At 48.4% G+C, this 23,222-nt stretch overlaps 1 long non-coding RNA gene across 1 annotated transcript in view; it reads right to left on the reverse strand.

The window, feature by feature from the left end:
• Positions 1 to 252: 252 nt before the first annotated feature.
• Positions 253 to 23,222, reverse strand: part of LOC144153894 (uncharacterized) — a 64,041-nt gene continuing 41,071 nt past the window's right edge. The window contains exons 4-5 of the long non-coding RNA XR_013319408.1: positions 22,868 to 22,948; positions 253 to 526 (exon numbers count right to left, since the gene is read on the reverse strand). This is a non-coding gene — a long non-coding RNA (uncharacterized LOC144153894). The remainder of the gene's footprint in view (positions 527 to 22,867; positions 22,949 to 23,222) is intronic.

The following is a 23,222-nucleotide window of genomic DNA, read 5'->3' on the forward strand; positions in this document are numbered from 1 at the left end:
ACTTAAGCATTTGAAAGAATTTTTTGTGATCAAAACCTGCGTAATATCGAGTCTGTGCAAAATAGGGTGGAATGATACTGTTCCCAAATCTTTCATTCTTAATAAAAGATATGAACATGCCTCGCGTCATGTTACACTCATGAAGCTGCAGTCGTGTGAATGATAAGCAAGCATTCGGAATGGTGTAAGGAAGCAAAATAGAACTGGAACTTTGATTTACTCAGAGAAACGTCATCATGAATACACCGTAAGTAGTTTTGTGTGTCCGGATATGTTTTATTTTTATACAGATTGCACTGTTGGCCAAACGCAAGAGAACGAACGCCCATCAGGGAAATTTTTTTGAGGAGCGGAGCAAGAAGTTTCCTACACCACCGCGGCTAGTTTTCTTGTTGTTATTTGCCTCTGCATGCGCCGTTTGAAATCTTGAGCCGTTGGATACAATGTTCCCCGTACTTCGTTAGACAGTCGTCAAAGTTGTCGTTCAGCTTATCTCCCCATGCCCGGAGTTCACACTCTGTTTTATCTGAAACGAGAAAGCAATACTTATTCGCAAATTGCTTCAAGTAGTGTTTTCTTTCGCGGTACCCAAGCAGAAACTTAGTTAAGGAAGTAGAAACTTTTGTTCAAGTTTTGTTCAGCAGAAATCATAGCTTTGATTGCTTGCATATATTTTTAAGTCTTTTTTAGCATTAACGCTTTTAGGCCAATTTAGCAATTTTCCCGTGCTCGATAGCCGTCCACACTGAGTTGTGCTTATCAAGCATCCGCGGAAGTAAGTACACCATCGCTGCCAACCGAAAAGCCCTATTGGGCAGCCAGATACGAGGGTACAAAAACCTTGAATACGGATGCAGAGCAAGAACAAAATATGAGTGGAAAAGACGCTTTCCTGTGGTGCCAAATAAGGTCGCAAGCCTTGGGCCTAGTTTAACCTAGCAGCAGCTGTCGCGGGAGAAGAAACTGTATGGCCGGCGTGATCGGAATTTCACGGCGCACTACCGGATTGGATTGTGGCCGCTATCATATCGTCCAATAAGTACCGCTACCCTCTCATTCCCCGTCACAGCTAAGACGCTTTGCACTCCGTGTTGGTATTCGTTGCGACATTATCTGGTCCCTTACCCAGTCCATCTGTGATGAGCCGATTCCACTCTTATATATGTTCTTGCTTCAGGAATACGGCAGAGCGGTAACTAGAATGTGTAAGGGAGAACAATAATACCACAGCCAAGAAGAAAGCAAAGGTACATGAATTTCCTCAGGTGGTTCAACTGTGCAGTAAGTTATGTTTCACGCCCCGTCAGTAGTTGCATTCTAGGGAACTACGGTGCCCACCCTTTTCGCAACTTACACCATAACCTATCACCCCATCTCAACGGGATTAATGACGGCGCCAACCTTGTGTCACACAACGAAAAAACCGCAAGAAAGATTGACTCCAGTTTATGAAATTTCAAAAAAGTTCTCGATTAAGGTCCGAAACTATCCAGAATTTCTCCTACTACGAATAAAGCTTGAAATAAGGCTTTCAGTTTTAGCCATGTTTTAAACTACTGTTTACATTTTGTGTGGCCTTTTCACTGGTGCAAGCACTGTGCGCAAACCAATTCATGGTGCCACGCGCGCAATTTAAAATCTTACAAATATTGGGTCAGGGAGCCGTCGGAGAACACGGTCACGTAAAAATCACCGGCGCGGCCCTTCAGTGAAGTGGCAGAGGCGATCTCGCTATCAGCAAAAAATGTAACCTTTTAACCATTTGGCGCACATTGCAATACACCTAACCAGAAGAACAGTTTAGAAGAAAAATGTATCCGTAAAGACTTCTGCAAGCACTGATCACAATATGAATGTTGTGCAGCCTGCCATTGCAGGAATTTATCCGCCATGGTGGCTTCATGGCAAAGGCGTTCTGCTGCTTAGCCCAAGAATGCGGGTTCGATTCCCCGCTGCGCGGCCGCTGTTCTGATAGAAGCGAAAAGCGAAAACGCCCATGTGTTCGAGATTTCGTTTCACGGTAAAAATCCCCAGGTGGTCAAAATTATTCCAGAGCCCTCAACTGCGGCGGTATTCAAGGGCCGTGTAGCGTCGCCGCGTTAAACCCCATAACCAACCAAATCATTACAGGAAGGTATTTAGATTCAATAAAACCAATAAAAACCATAATAAGGGTAGCATATAAGCCAGCGCTTAACCTCCCAATTCTCCCGATCACCCAAAAGGTCGGCAAACCGCTTATCATTTCTCAAAATCGTTACATTTCTCACACTCAGACATCATTTCTCACACTCAACAAGCCGATAGACTTTTCCTTCCAGGAAACATGCCCAAATGTTTGAAAAAGTCTTCTTTCTACACTGATGACAGCTTACTTCGAAATGACACGCGAATACCCCGGCCTGGAAGGGTATGCCGCAGGCGACGGAAAAATAGCGCACGATCGTCTTTGTGCCTCCGAGTCTCTACTGGGCTCCCAGAAAAATAAGGATAATGAACACTTATCCTGCGTCTACGAACACAATCCTTTTACATGCCAAATGGCCATCTCAGCGCCGAAGAATCGCAAGCTCAGAAGAATCAGAAAAAAAATTTCCATGTATATACCCCTTCCGCTGGAAATGTCGACGAAAGACGATAGTCGTCTGGCGGTCCTGCCAAATAAATGCCTCCCTTCTCTTTACCACTCACTTCTCATGCTCTGCCTCTCCCGTCTCGCTCCTCCCAAGATAAACACGCTAGATGGTTGCGGAATTCAATTTAAATTTACCGGGTTCCACTGCTCCGGGCCCTGTCCTTGCATGCCAGCGCTGCCGTACAGCGGAGACACGCGTGAATAAAGGCACCCTACTCCAACGTTTATAAAACCCTGTTAACGTACACCACGTGCGTTCTAAGCGGAACATGCAACCTATGTGGTGGAACCTTCCCTTACTTTTGACGTTTGATTTCTTAAAATGCCACAAAGAGCTATGGTGGCACGGGCAAAAGCAGGCGACGGAGTGAATTTTGTTTCTGCAGTGGATGTAGTATCTCATTTGTTATCACAAATACCAAGCATTCATGAATTTTTAAAATAAAGGAACTCTAGAAATATCACTTATGTATGGATTTTGTGCCTCGTATTTGCGTAATGTTTTGTTCTTGTTCAACAAAGTTGACATGTATGAACATTGTCACCGGACGCAGACGTTTAGATTTCGCTGTGCTTATATAAACCAATTGTGCAGCATATGTTTCACTTTGGCCGGGTTGTTGAATTAAGTTACAGACAGACGGACAGACAGACTGATAGACAGACAGACAGACAGACAGACAGACAGACAGACAGACATACAGACAGACAGACAGATAGACAGACTGAAATTTATGTGTTTAAGTAGCCCTAAATAGAGTATCGTCTATAGATGAAGCATGATTGCAATTGCCCCATTCCATAGAGGCGAAACCTCACGCAAGCCGGATATACTTCCAGAGTTTTGTAGTCTCGCATCAGTGCTGAGCGCCAGGCCGTGGAGTCCCTTCTACCAATTTTACCGGCAAGTTTCCGGCGCCCCCAAGGCACACGAAGCCACTTCCACAGCCACAGTGGACGCTAAGCGCCTACCAGCTGTGGCAAGACGTGCCTCCAGATGCTTTTCTTCCCCGATGAAGCGGTGTTGTACAAGGCGAGGGGGCACCGCCAGATCGACAAGAATCAGGGGCCTCTCGCAAGGGTAAAGACAGCTTTGCACGCGTGAAAATTACATTTTCATGGTCTGTATTCAACCAAGGACGCCTGTACGCATCAAAGAAACCGGTGGGGGCCTGCCATTACGGGGAATCGCACGGGCTATATCCCACATATGAAGCAAGTGGTGCATATCTCAGCCATCTCTGCGGTGAAATTATCATTTCCAGGCGCCCCATTCCTTTGGGGCGATTTTCTCGTACAAGCCGGGTCAACTTGCCACGCGTTGTAGTGCCATCCAAGGGCCCAGTGCAAGGCCCAGGAGCCGCTAGTACCTATTAGGGCTCAGGCTGTCAGCGGCTCCTGTCGTCGTCCTCATCGTAAGTAGTCGTGGTAATAATAAAACACCGGGATACTCGTTTTCCAACGCCTTGTGCTGCGGCGTAACGTGTGCAGGTAAAGTACAAGCACAAGTAATAGCTGATTGTACCCACTGGCTCCATTACCCACCAGCTCTCGGTGTATCCGATCCGATCGGGGCTTGGCCTGATTGGATCGGGCAGTCAGTCGAAGGGTGTACTTAACTTCACGTAGATTCAAAGGTTCAAGACCCAGTTCAAGTACAAATGTGTGCGAAGAGTATGGGCCCGCTGCGGCTAGACCGATCACCAAGTTAGCGCGTGCAAGACCCCCTGGCGCGGCCGCTGCTCGCGTGCACCAACGACGACATCGACTGTAACGCCCCGTGTCGCCGCCGCAAGGGCAACCATCCCACCACTGGCGCCCTGCGCCCCCGCTCAGTGCGGATGCTGCAAGAAATTTCGCTGAGACGCCTCGCGCGCGCCCCATCCAGCAGGCTCTGAAGAGTTCAAGTGAATTTCCCGAAAAACGCCAGGACTCCTTGAGCCAGCCGGCGTCAAGTGAACGTACTGTTTTGGGCTTCGCCAGGACGATTGATGAATTACTAAGTGACAGCCAAGAGATTGAACTCAAGAGCTGCCTCTGGCCTTCAGAGGAAGAGTTGCACCTTCGGGGGAGGCCACGTGATTGTCTTCGACCGATATCTCCTTGTTCACGAGCCTGAGCTCTGCCGAGTGCAATGACCTCGTGCAGCCGCCTCAGCGGAAGCGAGGGTGTGCGCTGGCAAAAAATCGCTCTATCTACTTCCTCGAGCGGCTAGCGCAGCTGCCGGAAGGAAGGCAAGCCCGGCACTAGCGGCAAGGCAGAAATTGGCCGTTCTAGTCTCTCCTCCAAGTCGCACGCCACTGACCACAGTACGGCCACTACCAGTGCTGCTCTCACATCCAACATCAAAGGCTCCGTCTGATCAATTCTGTCAGCCATGTCGCTGATCTACTGGATTCCCCATCTCTCTTGGAGCGGCTCGATGCGCCTGCCATGCAAGGTCTTCCTTCCTCGGCCGACTCAGGAAATGCTGGAGACAACGACGAGCCTAGCACTGCTGGCCCCTCCCTCGTTGTGACTGACCCTCACCTCACCAACCCGAACAGCCAAGTTCACGACTTCCTTCCTCCACGACCCTCTCCACTGGACCGCCTACACTCGTTCACTGGGCGTTGCCGTCGTCGTCAGTGGACTCCGATGATGCCGACAACAATAGCAAGAAACTGTGGGCCGAAGATGACGTGCCTTCCGACGATAGTGCGTTTTGAAAATTGGAGGCTTAACGTGATCTGGGCACTTATCACTTTTATGCAGGTAAGTTGTCTTATTTTGAATGTCCAGGGGTTTCAGGACTTGGGCATATATGGAGGTGACCCACTATGCTCGGGCGCAACACGTGGACCTACTCGTTTTGCACGAGTGCAATTTTCGTGCACAACGCAAAGTTCTTCCTTTTCGCGAGCGCTTTTGTGTGCAGGCCTTTTTCACCCTGCCATTGAGGATGGCGTCGGGTTGAGGCGTCGTATTTCTGCGCGAGACTTTGCTTCGGAAGGCTCATTGTACCTTTGGGATCGGAGGGCGCGACCTTGCACGTGCTTTTTTCTTGTTCGTCGCGTTCAAGCTGTTGTTTTGTACGCACTTGGGAAGAACTCCTACTCTTCCTCTTGTTTCGCATCCCTCGACGCGTCCATTATCGAATTTTACCCCCAATTTTTGGTGGCGATTTTGTTTGTGCGACCCACACTAAGCGTGATGTGCTGGACATGGGAAAGGTGGACTCTATACCTAGCAGAAGAAGCCTTCCTATAGCGCTCGTCTACGATCTTTGTAGTGGTCAGGAGCGTTTTTCTAGTGCTGCATTCAATTCTGTCTAGGTTATGAACTCTTTCCCTTAACCGCTGGTGAACTGTCTGTGAATTTATTTTGTAATAGCTTGTTGCCTGCGTCGTATAATTGTTGTGGGGCGTGTGGAATGACCGTGTTACATGAAAAGTGAATGAATAATTTCCTGTTCGCAGTACAGCGCCCTAACCACTAGTTGCTGCACCATGATATGTGGTTTATTATAAATTCTCGTCTCACGGATCAGGAGAACCAGAAGAATCTGGTGAACCGGGCGAAGACGGCAACTACTTCCAGAGGTTTTCTGGGCTGAGGAGACCTGCCACATCGGTCAGGCAGGGACCAGGTCTTAGCTAGTCTTTTCAGCAAATAAACGTTTATTTCTCCCACTCTCTCTCTCTCTCTCTCTCTCTCTCTCACGAGCCGCTACCCCCCTGGGACGAGAAGCAGGCATTGCACTGCACATGAGTTGGACGCTGCCACTACCCAAAACTGGGGCACATAGGGCACGCAAATTGCTCAAATGCGCTTCAATGCAAGAGAGGGTGCCACAGCCTCAGCCTGCGCGCGATTGCTCCTCTCACCGGCGCTTATCCGGCGACAAGTCAGCGTGCGCCATGTGGCAAGAAAAACTCACAATTTTTGAATACGCTCATAAATTGCATGCCTCGCCTCTCCTCCGATTTTCCATTAGTGGACATCGCTCAGCATATTTTGCCGATATATTCTTTGTGCCATCGGGCTCACGAATGCACGTGGTGATTTCCACAGCCACGGCGAATGCTCAACTCGGTAACCGTGAGTGGCAGGACACGCCACCAGACTCTTTAACCCGACAATGATGCAACGCGGCAAGCAAGCCACGCCCCGCAAGATGGACAAGGGTCCGGGGCTCCTCGCAAAGGTAAAGGCATGAATTGCATTGCTGAGGGTCCGCACTCAACCAGGGACGCCTGTACCCATTAAAGAAAAACGGGGGGGGGGGGGGGGGGAGGGGGCGGCATACGCCGATTCCATCCCGGTACCTCCCGCCTCCGAGGCAAGTGCTGCACCTCTCAGCCCTTCGCTGCGGTTGAACGTAATGACCCGTTCAAGTGCGGCATTTCCATGCAACATCGCGTAACTTTCGAGGCTAGATAACCGCTTGCGGGGTGCTTGTACCAATTTTAACTCGTTGATCCCAGCAATACAGGAAAACCTACCACTTAGCCCTACCCATCATAAAAACCGACGTGGTCTTCCGAAATTCAGTATACTGGAAACCCTGTACGGGGAAGCCTGTACCCATTCTTTTCTGGTGGGTAAATAGCGGCTCCAGAGGAACCTACCACGTCGGTTGCAGTGGCAGTGTGAGTCCAAGCACTTAATCCCCTGCCGATACAAAGGGCCGTTGTGCCCTTTGAATGGTGGCTGCCCAGTGGTCCCAGACACAGCCCGAAGGGGTTCGAGGGACAGAGAGGTAGACAATTTTTTAAGTGCGAATGCACTTTATAAGCGACCCCGAACCTTCCGCCGTCCGCATAGCAACAGCTGAGGGTGCGCGCGCTCTTCGTCTTCCTTAGCAACGGGGGGAGATGGGCGCGCGCTGCCTGGCCGCTGACATGGCACATACCCACGTGGGAGATTGGCCAGGAATAAGTGCGAATGCAGTTCTTAAGCGAGCCTGAATCGTCGCGCTCGCATAGCGCCTCCTCTCCCCCCTCGCCTACTCTCCTAAAGCCCCTTTACTACTCTCCAGCTCGCAACACCCTCTCTCGGCGCGCCAGCCAGGCCACTACACTATATAAAAAAAAAGAGCATCCGGCGCCGGGTTTCGATCTGCGGACTTTGCGGCCGCAGCGCGACGCTCTACCGACTAAGCCACGGACGCGACGTTGATATCAGTGTTAGTAACGCGCCTTATATCTTTAACGCATTCAAACTACGTCGTCAGCGGCGTGCGTTGGCGACTCAGCGGCGTTATAGCGGCTTGATAACTGCGTGGTGTACACGTGATACTACAAACCCGCTAGTTCTGCATTTTCTCACGTGACTGCGCCTCCTCTCCCTTCACTCCGGTCGGCGCTTCGCAGCTGCGGTGCGCTGCGGTGCGGTGCGCTCCTCCTCTCGAACATACACGTTAATTCACCAAGATTTCCGCAGAGGGACAAACGAGGCGTGTTAAGCCGAACGTGATCACGAGGGGGTGTTAATGTAACTAACGGGCAAAATGCCACCAAACTTCAACAAACTCCCCCTCATAGCATCACCCCGTGCTTCGCACTTCCTCATACTCCCCTTCGGGGAAATGCGGGGGAATTTTTTCATTTGGGAGAAATCGAGGCAGGAGGGTTTCAGGAGTGGGTTAATAATGTCCGGCTATGGTTGCCTCACACACAAAGTGCCACAGCCCGGCCAACGCATCTTGGGGCCGAGCACGTGGTCGGAGCCACTCCTCATATGCGAAGACCCAGTCGGGACGGGGTTTTGCGCGAAACAAGTCTGGTGGGCCGCAGTCCCGATTGCAGCCCCGCAGGCCGATTGCTGGGGTCACTTTGGTTTTGCAGGCGAAGCGTCGGGCTGGACGGTGAAGAACAGCCCCAAAAGTGACCAAATCCACTTGGCTGTAGACACGTACAGGATGATAAGTAGCAACTTGCCGTGCAAAGTGAAGGCCTCCCTTTTCAGCAGCGGCTTCCAAAAAACGTCGAATGCTCCGGTGGTCCTCTGTGTTGGAATAAGCAGCCTGGGCCCCTATACGTGAGTTGTGCCGCCAACGTGCGTCCATACAAATCTCAAGGGTTAGATTGTGCCAGAAAATAGCCCCAGCTTCAGCCAGCCACGTCCGCTGCGGTGCGTGCCTCCAACGGTGAGTTTAGGGGGGCTGGTTGTTTCAGCGTAATAAGTATGCTCTCCCTTGGTGGTATGTGGTTTTTTATAAGTGGTGTGTCCGGTGGTGAAATGCGGCCATCAGTGCTCAGTAATCACCACCCTTGTGGTGTGAGTTCGTGGCAATTGTGGACTCCTCTGGATTGTGCAAGGGCTATTTATTCAAGAGTGGCAAGTGCAGAATGGCAGTATAGCTCAGTTACCTTCGTGTGTCTTGGAATCCGCATGATGACACGACGGGCGGCCCTTTAGAGCGGCTTTAGCGGTTCTGTCTCACGAAACGTGAGACAGAAGCAAAGGGACGCGTTGTGGGCTTTGCTCACCAGAAGTCTTGAACTAGTCGGCAGGCGATGCTTTGGAGTGCTCCACTGAAAGTGTTAGAAGTCCTTCCAAATAATCTCATCAGAGAATTCTATTGCGCTTTCAACTGCCGAAGTCATTCTAAAGTTCCTCAGGACTCGTGAACTGGAATCCCATCAGTCTGATGTACTGTTCTTTGGCACGCTGGACACTTTGACCCACCATGGTCACAGCAACTAAATCTGCTACTCTAGCTTACCCCTAATGATGATAAAGTGTGTTTTGTTCAAGAAAAACCCCATTCTGGTACCGGCGAGGTAACTGGTGAATGCGGAATGAGCTCGTTGGGGTCTACAAACAGTGTTTTCTGAGGAGGAATGGCCGGCAGCTTCGGCCCATATGGCAACATTGTCGGCATATTCCGTGAAATGGACGCCATTGACAGCTGGAACATGTCGCACATGCTTAATCATGACCAAATTAAGAACTACGGTAGGTAATATGGTACTTGGGGAACTGCAGAACGGTTTTCAAATTGGAGAGTGTCTCGGCGGCCAGAGCGGATCTCGAAAGTCCGGTTGTCCAAGAAACTCTGGACACAGTGCCCTCAAGAACAGCTGTGTGAGTAACGGTGTCATATGCTTTGCGGTTGTCCAGGCGACCATGAGGTGCGATCAGTTGTGATTTGGCTTTCGGAAATTGTGCCTCACGAGAAACAAGAAATAATGCGCCGCCAGATTTTCCGTTAATGTAGTTTGACACGGGTGGAAGCACTCATGTTCCTCCTTGAGGTGGTAATTCAGTCTATTTACTGCCATTCGTTTTATTATCCTTCAGAGGGCAGACATAAGTGAGATAACGCTTGAAGATTGGCCATTACCGACGGGTATTTTGCTGGTGTATAAGTTGCACTTTTGCAGTTATTACATTCTGTTTCAAGCCTGGTGGCACCTATCTATGCATACCTATGTTATTTATCGTGTCAAGAAGCTCCTCTCATAAAGTTGCCTGAAGGTGTTGACGCGTTGTCCACGCAATATCATCCTTCCGTGGTGCACATTGGACATTGATTTGTTCTAAAGCCACCGCACGTTCGGTTATTGGGAATGGAGTCTCGATAGCGTACAACTCGCCCACCAGGAGAGCAGCCCCAATGTAAGCATAAGGTATGCATAGAAGCCTTCTCCTAGAAGTGCTCGGGATCAATGCCAATGCGAAGGATCACCACCTGCACCGTTCCCTGGAGCTAACCGCGTCCGCAGAGAGACCGCAACCTTGACCGAAACTTTCCTGCTCAAGTGTGCGGTGAAAAGAATCTGAATAACAATTGCATCTCTGGCGACTGCGCATTTTTACATGACGCCGGATCTTCGGGGGTTCTCGCCGTATGCTCACTAAGTAGTAGTACGTGCGTCCACCTGATACGTACGGCTCCCCCAGTTCATTCCTGTGCTTTCAGACATTGACCGGGTGAAGATCCGGTGGTGCGCCATTTCTGAAGGTCTGATAGCTGCTTCCGCAGCCTTCAGAATGCGATCTGCCAAAGGTGCGTAGGTAGGGTTTGTTTGGTCTATCGTGTCCCATCGGCTGGTTAAGGTGTCTCTGAAACGCTGCTAGTTCGTGTAAGGCACGCCCTTCCTACCCATCCTGTCTTTACCGGAGAGCTGGATACCGATGGGGTCATTGCTCATGGCATCGGTTAGCGAGACCATGTGGCCACATCATCAGCTGTTGCTAATGTCTGCTGGGAATAGTATCACGTTGTCCATGGTTAGCTCCTCGTCACGTCGGCTGACCAAGGTCGTTTACAAGCTGCACCTCCGCCTTGTCAGCCTCTTGCGGATCATATATTGTAGTCCTCAACCTGGCGAAATGTGGTACCACCAGGCCTTGTTCTCGGAATTTGAATCACCAGCTAACACTGCGGCCTCATGATAGTACAACGTGCGAAGGCGGCGGGTACAGGAGGGATTGACGCTCGTGTAATCATGGTGAGCAGAGCGTGAGCGCACGTATATGGAAGCAGTCGTGAAGTTGCGACATCTAACGCGCAGCCAAGCAGCCAGCACCTCTTGGGCGTCGGGGTCTAATACGGCAGTAGGGATCTGGCAGTACGCTACTGACTTAAGGTAAGTCACCACCTTCGAAAAAAAATTACAACTTTAGCCCAAACGTTACAATTATATTTTTGGCTTGTAAAGCTTATACAGATAGAAACAATTAAAATGATAAAATTGCTAAAAATGCCTGACAAAAATTTATATAAAACAAAATGCACGAAAATATGCACGTTGCGCGAACAGTCATAACTACAATATGGTAGGTGCTATTCAAACACGACATGGCAGGAACGTAATGAAGACAATAATCTGTGCATCTAACCTCCACGAATATAACATCTTTAAGCTAAGTTGTGTAATCATAAAAAGAATGAAAAATTTGATATCCGGCATGTTTGGGTTTCACACAACTAGCCATAATATAAAACGTAAGCAGTATATTTCAGTCATTCTGCTTCATTGCATAGTTCTGTATGCATAGAAACAGCACGAAATGTTTTGTGCGAAAATAATTACCAGAAGCAAAGTTATCACTGCTCGCGTAACTGATGAATGCAAAAATAAAGTTTTGAGAAAAATGGCTTTGAAGGTTTAGACCTATTGTACGTAAAATCAAAATCAGTCAATGCGCCTAAAATCCGCCCGGCTCATAACTTGCTTCCGCTAGCACGATCTCCGTTTGACCGAGCTGAAGCACACATATTTTTTTTGCCTGTTTTGCGTCTTAAATTTGACTCACATGCGGCCGTCGTCACACGGTGACAGTCAGTGGTCAGGCACGCAATCCTCGTGCTATAACTGTAACAGCAGATTTTAAAAAACTAAAACTGTCCCCTTGCAAGGCTAGAACTAAATCGGCGTGCTAAAACGGCGTACAAAAAAGCACGGACAACCAGTCACAAACGCAAGGCAACGCAAATGCGCGCTCTGGAAACTCGCTGCCCTTTAGTGAAAATTTTGAAATAAATGGAATGTACAATATCCTGCAAAATTTGTCCTAAAGCTTAGAATGTACCTAAATAAATTAGCATTAGGTAACGGATATACGAAGACACATTTATGACGATATGGCAGATGCTGCGGATTCGGAAACCTTCAGTTTCGGTTTCCGATGTGACACGGAGGGGTAAAAATGATCATAACTTTTGAACCGATGGAGATGACAGCGGAACTTTTTTATAAATATTCTTCAATAGACAGGAAAGTTGAAAATGCTATATTTAAAAAAAGCCATTGTTTAAAAAAAAGGCGTCTTTGAAGGTGATGACCTATATTCAAGACGTAAAACATTGTCTGGAATTCTAAAACAGCTTGTGAATGGCTTGACCTGGATAAACATATTATGCTGGGTGAATTGTATCAATCTGTATCAGTAGAAAGTGAGGCCGGTACCCTGCGTTTTTTCTAGAAAAATCCCCAATGGCTTGCTCTCTACGCTTTTTATGCGCTCATTTAGTTCTGCGGGCGTCCCACGGATGGCATGACAGTTCCAATGCAGGAGCCGTGGTTTACCGGTGTTGGAGATGGGTGTTCCCTCATTACGCCACGTGGAGCTTAGCACCGTTTCAGTAGTGGTTACTTCTTTGGGAATCAGATAGTGGAGAAGTTCCCGAACTATGTCAATGCACGGAAACGTCAGTGCACGGAAATCCCGACGCTGCTCCACAGTGTATCGTCTGTGTTCGACAGTGTAAGGGCTTCCGTAAGACAGCCAATTTGGTCTTCATTCTCCAACTTCTCCTTAGCGAGAGCTTGGTCAAGTTGTTTCCCAGGCATGCAGACAGAGGCGCTGTGAGACGAGCTCTTGCTGCAATATTTCGATGCTTCCAGGGAGGTGTGGTTGCCGGGTCCGGTGTGGTGACCTGTTGGATCGGGAAGCCTGCTTCCTCCAAGTTGTGGTTGACGTAGTTGCTGCGGGCTCTTTACTCATTACAGCAGAAGGATCAACCGTAACCTCACTCTCAAAGGTGGGTTGTATTCTCTCCTGCTCCAATACTGTCAATTTTATTGTACTCTCTAGCGGCGGAATCACAGTTTGGCTACCGATGTCGGACTGTGGCATGTTCGTTGTTTTTTTAGCCAGTTTCAGGCTTGCGAACTTGATGCAACCTTATGGCCTTTGTTGACCAAACTGGATCAATTAGCGCGTTTCTTTCCGTACGCCATGAGTTGCAGTATGGCTTTTCGTTAAAGCAGACATCATTTTTATGGCCATTTCAGCAGGTTGCGAAGACAGCCGCGTTGGGACAGGGTTTCTGGAGGTGCCTGTCCTTGTTACATCAGTAACAAAACAACGATCGGAGCTGATACGTTTTAACACTAGATAATTCGAAATAAGTTTTCACCATTTTCGGTAAGTAGATGGTATTAAATGTGACCACAGCATACTTGCTGCTACCCTATTGTTTAATATTTTGAATGTTTGACGATTCACAAGTTGTATGTATTTGAAGGTACTCATCGATATCAGTCGGGTCCACCCCGATAACTCCAGACAAGCAGCCGTGTTACCTAAGCAACTGGGTGTCGCACTCAATTGTGCAGCCACCAATGGTCATTGAAGAGATACCGCACAGCTTTGTGGCATGAGGCACATTGTCTAAAGTGACTGTCGTGGAGTTGTGGCCCATGCCTACATGAGTCTATGTAACCACGTTCATTGAGGTAGCAGTGTTACTTTGGCTTTGACCGCTGGACACCACGTCGAGAGATTGCGGGGATGCTGGCGTTGTTTTTAGGATGACGCGGCACCAGAAATATCTCTCCTGTGCTGAATGGCGTCTTGCTGCGACGACAAATAACAGTCGCCCGTACATCACTGCCATCCTTGTGCTTCGATGTCATAGGTGCTATTTGCGGCGTTTTTTGAGGGCTCCGAGGGTCATCGAAAATCTGGTCCCTGCAGTTCCGCTTACGTGCATTCTTCAGGTGTTGTTAAGTTGAGAAAAGGTTGCCCGTCACCGTTGGGGGGCGGGAAGGGGGCATGGCCGAGCGCGGCAGTATCTTTCTGGCCGGCCGTGCAAGGTGACACTCAACGTCAGGACCAATTGGCTTTACATTTAGTCTGAAGAAGTGGAAATGTAGGAGGACCTATGGCAAAACAATCCCGCCATCTCCATGAAGTGAATGATGATGAGAAGAGCGAAGCTGAAATGCTTATCGGTAAAACCGTGAAACGTTCGCCCACACAGAATATAGACTCGACACGTTCTTACAGGTCTTCTTGACGGCGCGCACCATCTGAATGAGTGAAGGACATAAGGCGCATTCGTAGCCATGCTCGCGTGTCGGTTTGTTGCGCAGTGGGAAGAGCGCCACGTACCTCCCGTCGCAGCCAGAGAGTCGTAAGATCGAAACCGGGCGCCGCCGCGTCAAGACCACCACTCCTAGCTCGCAAAGCTTGAGACTTCCCACCGCTCCGTTGACAAGCCCGTCGACGACGTCGATGTTTGTGGTGATCATGTAGGCCTTGTTTGGGGCGATGAGAATTTCCATGGGTAAGTTGGAAAATTCGGTGTGTGACATTTTAGCCTTCGCCGTCGCCTTCTGTAGAGCATCTTGTGTCGCGTACCCCGGGTACGTGTCTTGAGCTCGCAGACGACGAACGACCTCTTTTTCTTACTCTCCTCCTTGTTGGGTAGCAACGAACGCGTTGAACGTTTTGACCTCTTCGTCCAATCTTTGGTTGGCCAATCCCTAGGGGCATCCTGCCACAATCATCTTCGGCGGTATGTACACGGCGCAACGAGGGACGGGACAGGGCCCGAGCAAGAGGAGCTTCGCCCCTAAAATGCGGCCATGGTTCAGTTAGCAGGAACAGCGTAAATAATACCCACCACACGACCGACAGGCGGTGGGCGGCCGACCGGCTTCTTCTTCCTTCCTTACTCTTCGTACCCATCGATTAGAGGGACCTACCACATGGCTGCCACGGCTGCTTGTGGTGAAGCTCCAAGCCTTTATTCCCATGTCAAAGGCATTTAGAAGCTCTGGGGACGCTTGTGTGGGAAGCTGCCGTAAAAGACTGAATTGCGTAATACTCCTAACATCGTCAAAACGTTGTTCGTCTTCCTCATCATCTTCTTTCTGTCTGCCCCTACAACGGCAAGTTCCTCTTCTTTATTCGGGTTATTGCTCAAATGTAAAGCGGAACAAAATGCCGCATCCTCCCAGCCCCTCACAAAAAATAGCTTAGCCAATCTACTACCTTCAGGAAATATACCGTAAAGGTTGTGACCCCAATGCATCACAAATCTGTTCCTGCCTATACCGCTGAGTCAATCAGATACAAGTTTGCGAATAGGGCTCGTCTTTTTGACACATCTACCTTCAGGAAATATACTGTAAAGGCTGTGACCCCTAGGTATAATAAATCTGTTCCTGTCAACACCGCTCAGTCAATCAGATGTCAAGGCTGCCAATAGGGCTCGTCTTTTGGGCACACGCCGAGAGTACCGCGGCTCGACGTATCCAGTATGAAATGTGCAGTTTCTCTTCCACGGTACTAGATTGTGATGACCATTTCTCAGTGGCCTGAAAAGAGTTCATTAGCGCTTGCCACTCCCTCCTCGAGCTTAGCGATCTGTAAGTTCTACTCTGTATGTGTGATGCATTCTTGGTCTTCCAACAACTTCCGCTGTGAACTGTTTTCTTCAACCTGAGACGTCCATTAGAGGCAATGGCAGTCTCTCGGTCTTTAGAGAGCCTTTGGCCGTTCACTACAAATCTCCAATCTCACTGTTCTACTTCCGCAGGTCAATCACTGTATTTACATGCTCGAGATATTTATTATGTGGAACTTGTGGAGATATTTTAGTGCTTGATGAGCAGACTATCTTGCTTCCAGTCATCTCCTGGGAATGTTAAGATGAACTTGGAAAACTCCAATTTAGATGTACAGAGTAGTGACGGAATGTTAAATAGTCCCCCCTTTTTCTTGTGATGAACAATGTGATGGGAGCGAACGTTTTTGCCAGCTGACTCTTCAAAAAGTGCATTCCACATCGAGTGGCTGGTAGCATATCCGGAAGTAAAAAAAATTTTCGAAGGCGGCCGATCCATTCAATGACGTAATAATACTCTACTGTTCCATGCTGCCAAACTTTTAGTATTTTAACCCATGGTAAATTCGCCTCATAATGTCAATTTTTTGGTCTTCGAATGCAATGTGTCTAATCAATTCCTTACTTAAGCAGTCGGTGTCGATGAACTGTTCAATTTCCCCATTTTAATATCTTTACATAAGTTGAGTTGTTTGTAAGTCGCTCAGAAAACACTTCAACATTACACACACATCAGTCGTCATTATGGTCAACCTTATTGTTGCCTTTGCGTCGCTGCAAAGTCTCCGAGCGATTATCCGTTCCATTTTCATCTTTGGCTTTAGTTTTTGAAGCATTATGATAGACTGAGTGAAACTTCGTTCGTGCTGTAGAAGCAGGTTCTCTTTCATTGGGTGATAAGCTGCGACAGTCACCTCAGTGTTTACGGGATCACTGTCTGCACCGTCCGAGGCCAATCGTGAGAGGTCAGGACGCATAGTCGTCGTACTCTCCTCTATTCATCCCTCAGTCGACTTTCGGCAGCAGCACCATAACTCTGCTAATTGTAACCGGCCGCCATCGGCATCATAGGCCTCATTCAAGAGACCGAAGGTCAGATTACTTCAAATAAGGAAAACTCTACCTGATATATCTCATCCACCTTAAGTACACTAGCACCGCATGTTTCACTTTGGTCACTTTGGTTGGTGCCAGTTCCGCCATCTTGGTAGACCGGACCGATTCGTTTCCTGGTTTCCAGGCACCTTATGCTATAGCAGAAAGGAGTCGGGAGCAGCCGTAAACAAAGAACATCTCTATTTACATAAGGCTGACTTGAGCAATACTCCTAACATGCCCTCCGAAAGTTGCTCGTCTTCTTCTTTCGATCAGCCCCTGCAACGTGCTCTTCTTCCTGATTATCTCACCATTGTCCAGCGCACAAAAAGCAACAGCTTGCACGCTTTAAAGAAGCTGGAGGAATCCGGCGGCCCCCGCTCCCAACCTCGCACCTCCCGTTTACAAGACAAGGGTTTTGCCACTCGACCACCGCTGTCCGTTAAGAGTAATGGCCCCTCTGAATGGGTAATTTCCTCACAAACACGGGCCCCTTTCCAGGAACTAGACCCTATGCGCAGGAGGAGCTTGTACCAATTTATTTACTGGTTGGTGCCCAGTGTCACCGAAGTAACTACCCATTTCTCAAACCCATAATTTCCCGCACCCATTTCCCGCACCCATTTCTCGCACAACATGGTCGAATGGTTTTAGGATCCCCGCGTTGTAAGCGCCTGTAGCAATTTTATTCTGGTTCTTGACCGTTGGCTGCACGGCCCCCAACCAGAAGGGAGCAGGGGGTTACCATGTCTGCCGCAGTCGTTGAGCGTGTCCAAGCTCTTTATCCCCTGCAGAGACAAGAGGCGCTTGAACCCCGTTGACTAGTGGGGGCCCAGCGTTCCCAGATTCCGCCCGAAGGTGCTCGATTTGCCTATCACATGGCTGCTTGTGGTGACATTTCAAGCGTTATTTGCATTGATATTTGCAATGTTATTTATTTGCATTGGGGTATTGTAAAGTTAATGTATAGATTTTGTGTTCATACGTGTAGCAAAATGTGTTAACTGTATACATTTCTCGTCTACTACCTTTGTTTCTGTTATTTTGTTTTTGTTTTTGTTATGTGAGTTTGAAGTTGTCTCATGCTATCATAAAGCAGCTTTTTTCCCACCTTCCCCTCTCAACAGCTGTTGTACAATACCTATAGCAGTTGGAAGAAATTAAAATTCAGTTTAATTCAATGTCCGAGGAATCATCAATATTGTCGAATAGCCGTTGATTGAAAGGTCAAGGGGATGATTGGGACTTGAGTGACCAGCTAGCAACAGCGACGATTCACGAGAACAGGCATTAGGAGCATGTTCAAAATCTGCTTCATAGGTTGTCTGATGCGAAGGGTTTTTCGTCAATGGCAGGTAGCCCAGAACGGTAGCTTAGATGCGACATCGAGACGTGGCACCCGGCAGCACACGGGGGGCTGATCCCGGCGCCATCCCTGGTGGGGCTGTGCTCGCGGCACGACGCTTGTCCTTTGCCGAGTTTGGCTTATGTGACGTATCATATCCCACAAACGAAATGGTGAAACTAATTTAAATTGGGCCCTGAAGGAGGATTTCCCGATACATGGGTGTTCACATTTTCAGGTAAAGCAATTTCCTAGTGATCACCTCCTTCAAGAATTTTGTTAAAGCGTTGAGAATTAGTGGAGTTATTGCAAATCAAAACATCGCATTGTCGCCCGCGCCGCAATTCGCCCTCGTTTCGTCCACCTCCTCGCAACACGCGAGCGTTACTGCCCATGATGCCTTGCTTCTCGGTGACGTCTTCAAGAACATGTGGTTGCGCCGTCCTCTGCTACTGGGATATTCTGCTCCGCAGCCTCGCTCTGGGACGGAGCCATCCGACTTTCTGCGTACGGTTTGAGCCATTTTTTATCATTTTGCTTATGAATCATGCTCTCCGCTCACGGCCGGAAATGCTGATGGAAGGAATGGGGCCGCACATTTATGCCTTCGCACCCCGCCGAAAACTCACCAGAAAAGAACACGGCCTTGGCACGGCGAGATCGCAGCGAGGACATGTCTTGTTAAATATGGGAGTATAAAATTTGTGAACGAATGGCTGAAGAATCCCCTCAAAATTTGTTAGAGTGCGTTCCGAACCGGCGAAGTTTTATATATTCCTTAATTGGCCGCTCGTTCTTGGTCGTGTTGTTGTCGTGACGCCATGCACGCGCTTACACAGGCAGTTGTAGTATTCCATTCCGCTATTCCAATCGGTTCTAACCATTTAGGACAGTAAAAAGCAGCAGAATAGTAGCCCGGTACGGTAGAGGCACGAGCTTTAGAGTGCGTCGTACATTCCATTTCCCGCTTCCTCCCCTCCTTCCTTTCCGGGAAACTCCTACACGACCTTTTGTTTATCAACTTGTAGACAAGTACACATTAAGAGATATTATAAGCTGTCTCGGGAGAGTAGTCTGTGTTGTGGGGCTGTGCACGCCTGCCTGTTGGTTCGACTGTGCATGTAATTGCATAAAACAATTTTGCCACTCTGGCTTTTTCTCCTGGTGGCCTGGAGCCCTCTTTATCTCCATAAAGGCTGCTCGTTCGTTTTGTACTTGCACAGAGCTGGAGTTACGATACATGGAGGATTTTTTTGCCGTTATAGGTCGTTTACAGGGAGCAGTTAGCCCGCCTTATCCAGATTCCGCTAGCGCCACACTCACCACTACTGGCCTTTTCCAGCTTTGGTTTCACCGTAGACTGCCATTGTCCGCTCGAAGTGCGTCGTTCGCAGAATGTTTTAAGCACGCAGCAAAGCCGTTCATATTGTCGATGCACTCGGATCTCATGTTGCTCGTTACGAAATGAAACACAACGTTGGAGGAAGCGCTAAAGACTAGGGTCACATGGCAAGTTTCCGTACATGGGAAACATGGCCGTTCACACTGTACCACTTTCCGCAGTAAGCGCAACAGAGAGACAAGGAGTCGTTCGTTCGCCATTCTCCAACGAACAAAATTTGCTCGAAGGCCATAGGCAAGGGTGACTCTTTCAAAATATGACGAAAGGCTGCTTGCAAGTGTTGTGTAGCCCACACCAATGCCCCTTTCCGCACTTGTTCTAGCATGTATCCTGTTGCGTTGGCGCGTTGCGTGCGTGCGTCGCTACGAAACAAGTGAGTCGTATAGACCGGAGCGGTATCTCCCAGATTCTTTTCTAGTTTTCGCTAACGCATATGAGCTTTGCCACGGAGTAGAATATCTGCTACCGTGGTAGCTCGTGCCTCGGTAAAGTACAATAAACCCCTTTCATCGCACCGCCGGTGTCTCCGGAACTTCGCCGTTCGGTGCTGCTGCTAACCTATAATTGCAACCCGTGACGAGCGCAGAAACCTAGCTTAAGTAAGCTTTGCGTGTGTTTGGTCGCACTTCAGGCCCGTATTATGCAAGTTGGCACAACCAGAGCTAAGCCGTAGGAACAGTTACCTTACGCCAGAGTTTGAAGCTTCGACGTTATTTCCAACTGTGTTCATAACCCGTGTGCGAATGGCTACCTAAGTGCTCATGAGATAAAAGTGTGGCAACCAGCAGATCCAAGCCGTTTCATTTATATCAGGAGTCGTCAACCTTTTGAGGTGGAGGGCCGAGTCACAAGAAGCTGACACTGCCAAGGGCCAGACGACCAAATGGGGCGGAGGGGGGGCGGGCCTTTTATTGGACCATTGCAAAGGAAGAAAGTGTATACGTTATCTGGCTAAGTGTGAAAATGGGAGGCAATGCCAACTGGAGGTGATCTTGTTTAGTTTATGTCTAACCCCATTTGTGGCTATAATTACCCTGTCAGTTTTCAGAAGTGACAAGAGTAGAGGGCTCGGGCGTGGTCCCAGGGGCCGCATAATCAGGATTCGCAACCGTAGGTTGGAATTCCTGATATACATGGTTGCTGTGTACGTCGAAATAAAGCCAAATTTTGTCAAACAGATACGAAACACGTGAACAGGAGTTTGGCGATGGGCGCCAGTCATAACAGCGTTTAAAAAGATCTATGCACTATCTTTTTGGACTAAGCATTCTCTGAAGATTTCCACACAATTTCTACGAGTCTGATAAGTCCTCATTCGCAGCAACATTCCAAAATAACTAGCAAAATGCGCCCTTAAAGCCGCCCCGGCGCTCGTCGACGCACTCCAGCCTATTGAAGGCCACGGTGAGAATCGCACCCAACAAGACCACCAATGCCAAGTGACGTCACATCATCCAACATAGCTGCGCCCAGGCCGCCACTTTAGAGCACTGCACGGGCCTGATTTCAAGGCCCGAGCCCGGCCCGAGCCCACTTTGTGAAGCCCGAACCCGACCCGGGCCCGCAACGCCTAGCCCGGGCCCAGCCCGGGCCCGGGCATTTATAAGCGAGGCTGACCCGGGCCCGGTCCGGGCCCGTCATCTCAAGCCCAGGCCCGGCCCGGCCCGGTCATTTATTTTTGAGCCTAGGGAGGGCCCGCGTGTGTGTGACCAGACCCGCTTTTCATTAGACGGTGAAGAAAAATTGTTTATTATATTTTGTTCAGTGTCTTCGTAGCGGGCAATCAGACGGAACATGTAGTCTGTAGGAGCACGTCATGAACTGAAACACAAAAAATAAAGGTATAAGAGTACTTTAGCTTACACCGCCTGCAGTTCACGCCACATCGGCGTGAAAACTTGTATTCTTACACCAGAGAGTCAGAGAGACACCATCACCTTTGACGACCAGACTCTTGGCAACTTCACGTGGTTGTCTCAGCCACAAGTTTGTATTGCTGAAATTTTTTGCTCCACGTTTGAATCGACGAGTAGGTACGTGCGTTGAAATATTTTACCTGCAGTGGTTTTTAAGCGGTGTTGTTTCGTCTAGCACGCGAGTTTGATTCCCAGCCACGGCAGTCGTATTTCGATTGGTGCGACATCTAAAACACACATGTACATTGACATAGGTACACAGCTCCAGGTCGTCTGAATTAATTCCTTCCCCGCTAGGGCATTTCTTGCAATCGTGTCTTTGGTATGTTACCCACGAAAATATAAAATCTTTACGTAGCACATGATATGTCATTAAAATTATAGTATAGTGACTATCACACCTAGCAAAACACGTTTTTAAAACAATTCGTACAACTAACATCAAGAAGAGCGTAAAAATAAACTCAGAATACTCATTTCAATCCTCTTTTGTACACTTCACGTCGGAACTATTTGGGGCCGGGCCTATGAATTCAAGCCCGAGCCCGGCCCAGGCCCGCGCTCTTAAGCCCGGGCCCGGCACGGGCCCGCTGAAAATCGACTTCGGGTGGCCCGGCCCGGCCCGCGGGCCGGGTCGGGCCCGGGCTTTCGGGCCAGCCCGGGCCTGTGCAGTGCTCTACACCACTTCACCTTCAAGCTATGATCACTCATTAGTTCTGGTTAAGTTTAGCCTAAAGACAGCTGATGCAATACATTTGGGGGACTATAGCAGGGTTCTGCTCTTGAAAGTGTTTGTAGGACGGCCCAAGTCTCCAATGTCATACAATTTTGGTCGACAGCGTAACACCATTCGTTCAAGACAACGGGCCGTTTTCTTGCCACTATCAGCGACATTTCTAGAAGGTTGTTTTCTTTTTGATGACTATTCTCAGCCTTCATCTCTGTTATTTGCAAAACTTTGAGCTGGAATTGCTGGGTAATTTTATATTTCTTTGTAAGCTCGATGGCGGCCATGAACCGTAATCCGGAAACTTGCTGGAAACTGACAAACATTGAGGCATTGTTTACAGCAACACACAACGGATGTGATACACTTACACAGAGCACAGGCTTAATGAATGAAGCAACAAAGAATCTGGAACGTTTTGAAGTTACGATGGACAGGGTATAATGGGGACGTAATTAATGAATTCTTGATTAGCGGAATGTCAAGATTACTACAAATTGTGAGCTTAAAATGGCGCCGCTGCTTGCAACTTATTCAAAAATGTTTCAGGGGCTGCCTTTTCCTGGAGACAACAAATTATTTGGTCCACGGAAATAGCAATTACTTTTTTACATTACTTACAGTACTATGTAGTGCCCAGAAAAGCAAATCAGATATTGTAAATTGTTTACGTACCTCCTATTCTCAACGTAAACACGGCGCAGTGGTAGGCTGGATTGAAATATTTAAGTATGTATTTAGAGGTAAACTTTTTTTCTGAAAAAAAAAAACAGTTGCAAAATTATCTTTCATCCCCTCCTCAAAATATCGGTGCTGAATAACAACTGTTTTGTTCCTTTCATGGCACTATTCCAAAATACGAAATTTTTACTGAGCAGCTATTTAGTTGAAGATGATAACGAACTTTTACTTTGTGTCTTGAGGAGGTAGCGGAAACGAGTTTTGATCGCAAGAAGCTTTAAAATAAAGAAATTCACATAGAACAGAGGGAACATATGTTGCGAAAGTTTTACTGGCAGCTAACCAGACA

This window comes from Haemaphysalis longicornis, unplaced genomic scaffold (assembly GCF_048455015.1).
Source record: "Haemaphysalis longicornis isolate Haplotype H1 unplaced genomic scaffold, Haemaphysalis longicornis Haplotype H1 scaffold_9, whole genome shotgun sequence".
NCBI classification, from domain to species: domain Eukaryota; kingdom Metazoa; phylum Arthropoda; class Arachnida; order Ixodida; family Ixodidae; genus Haemaphysalis; species Haemaphysalis longicornis.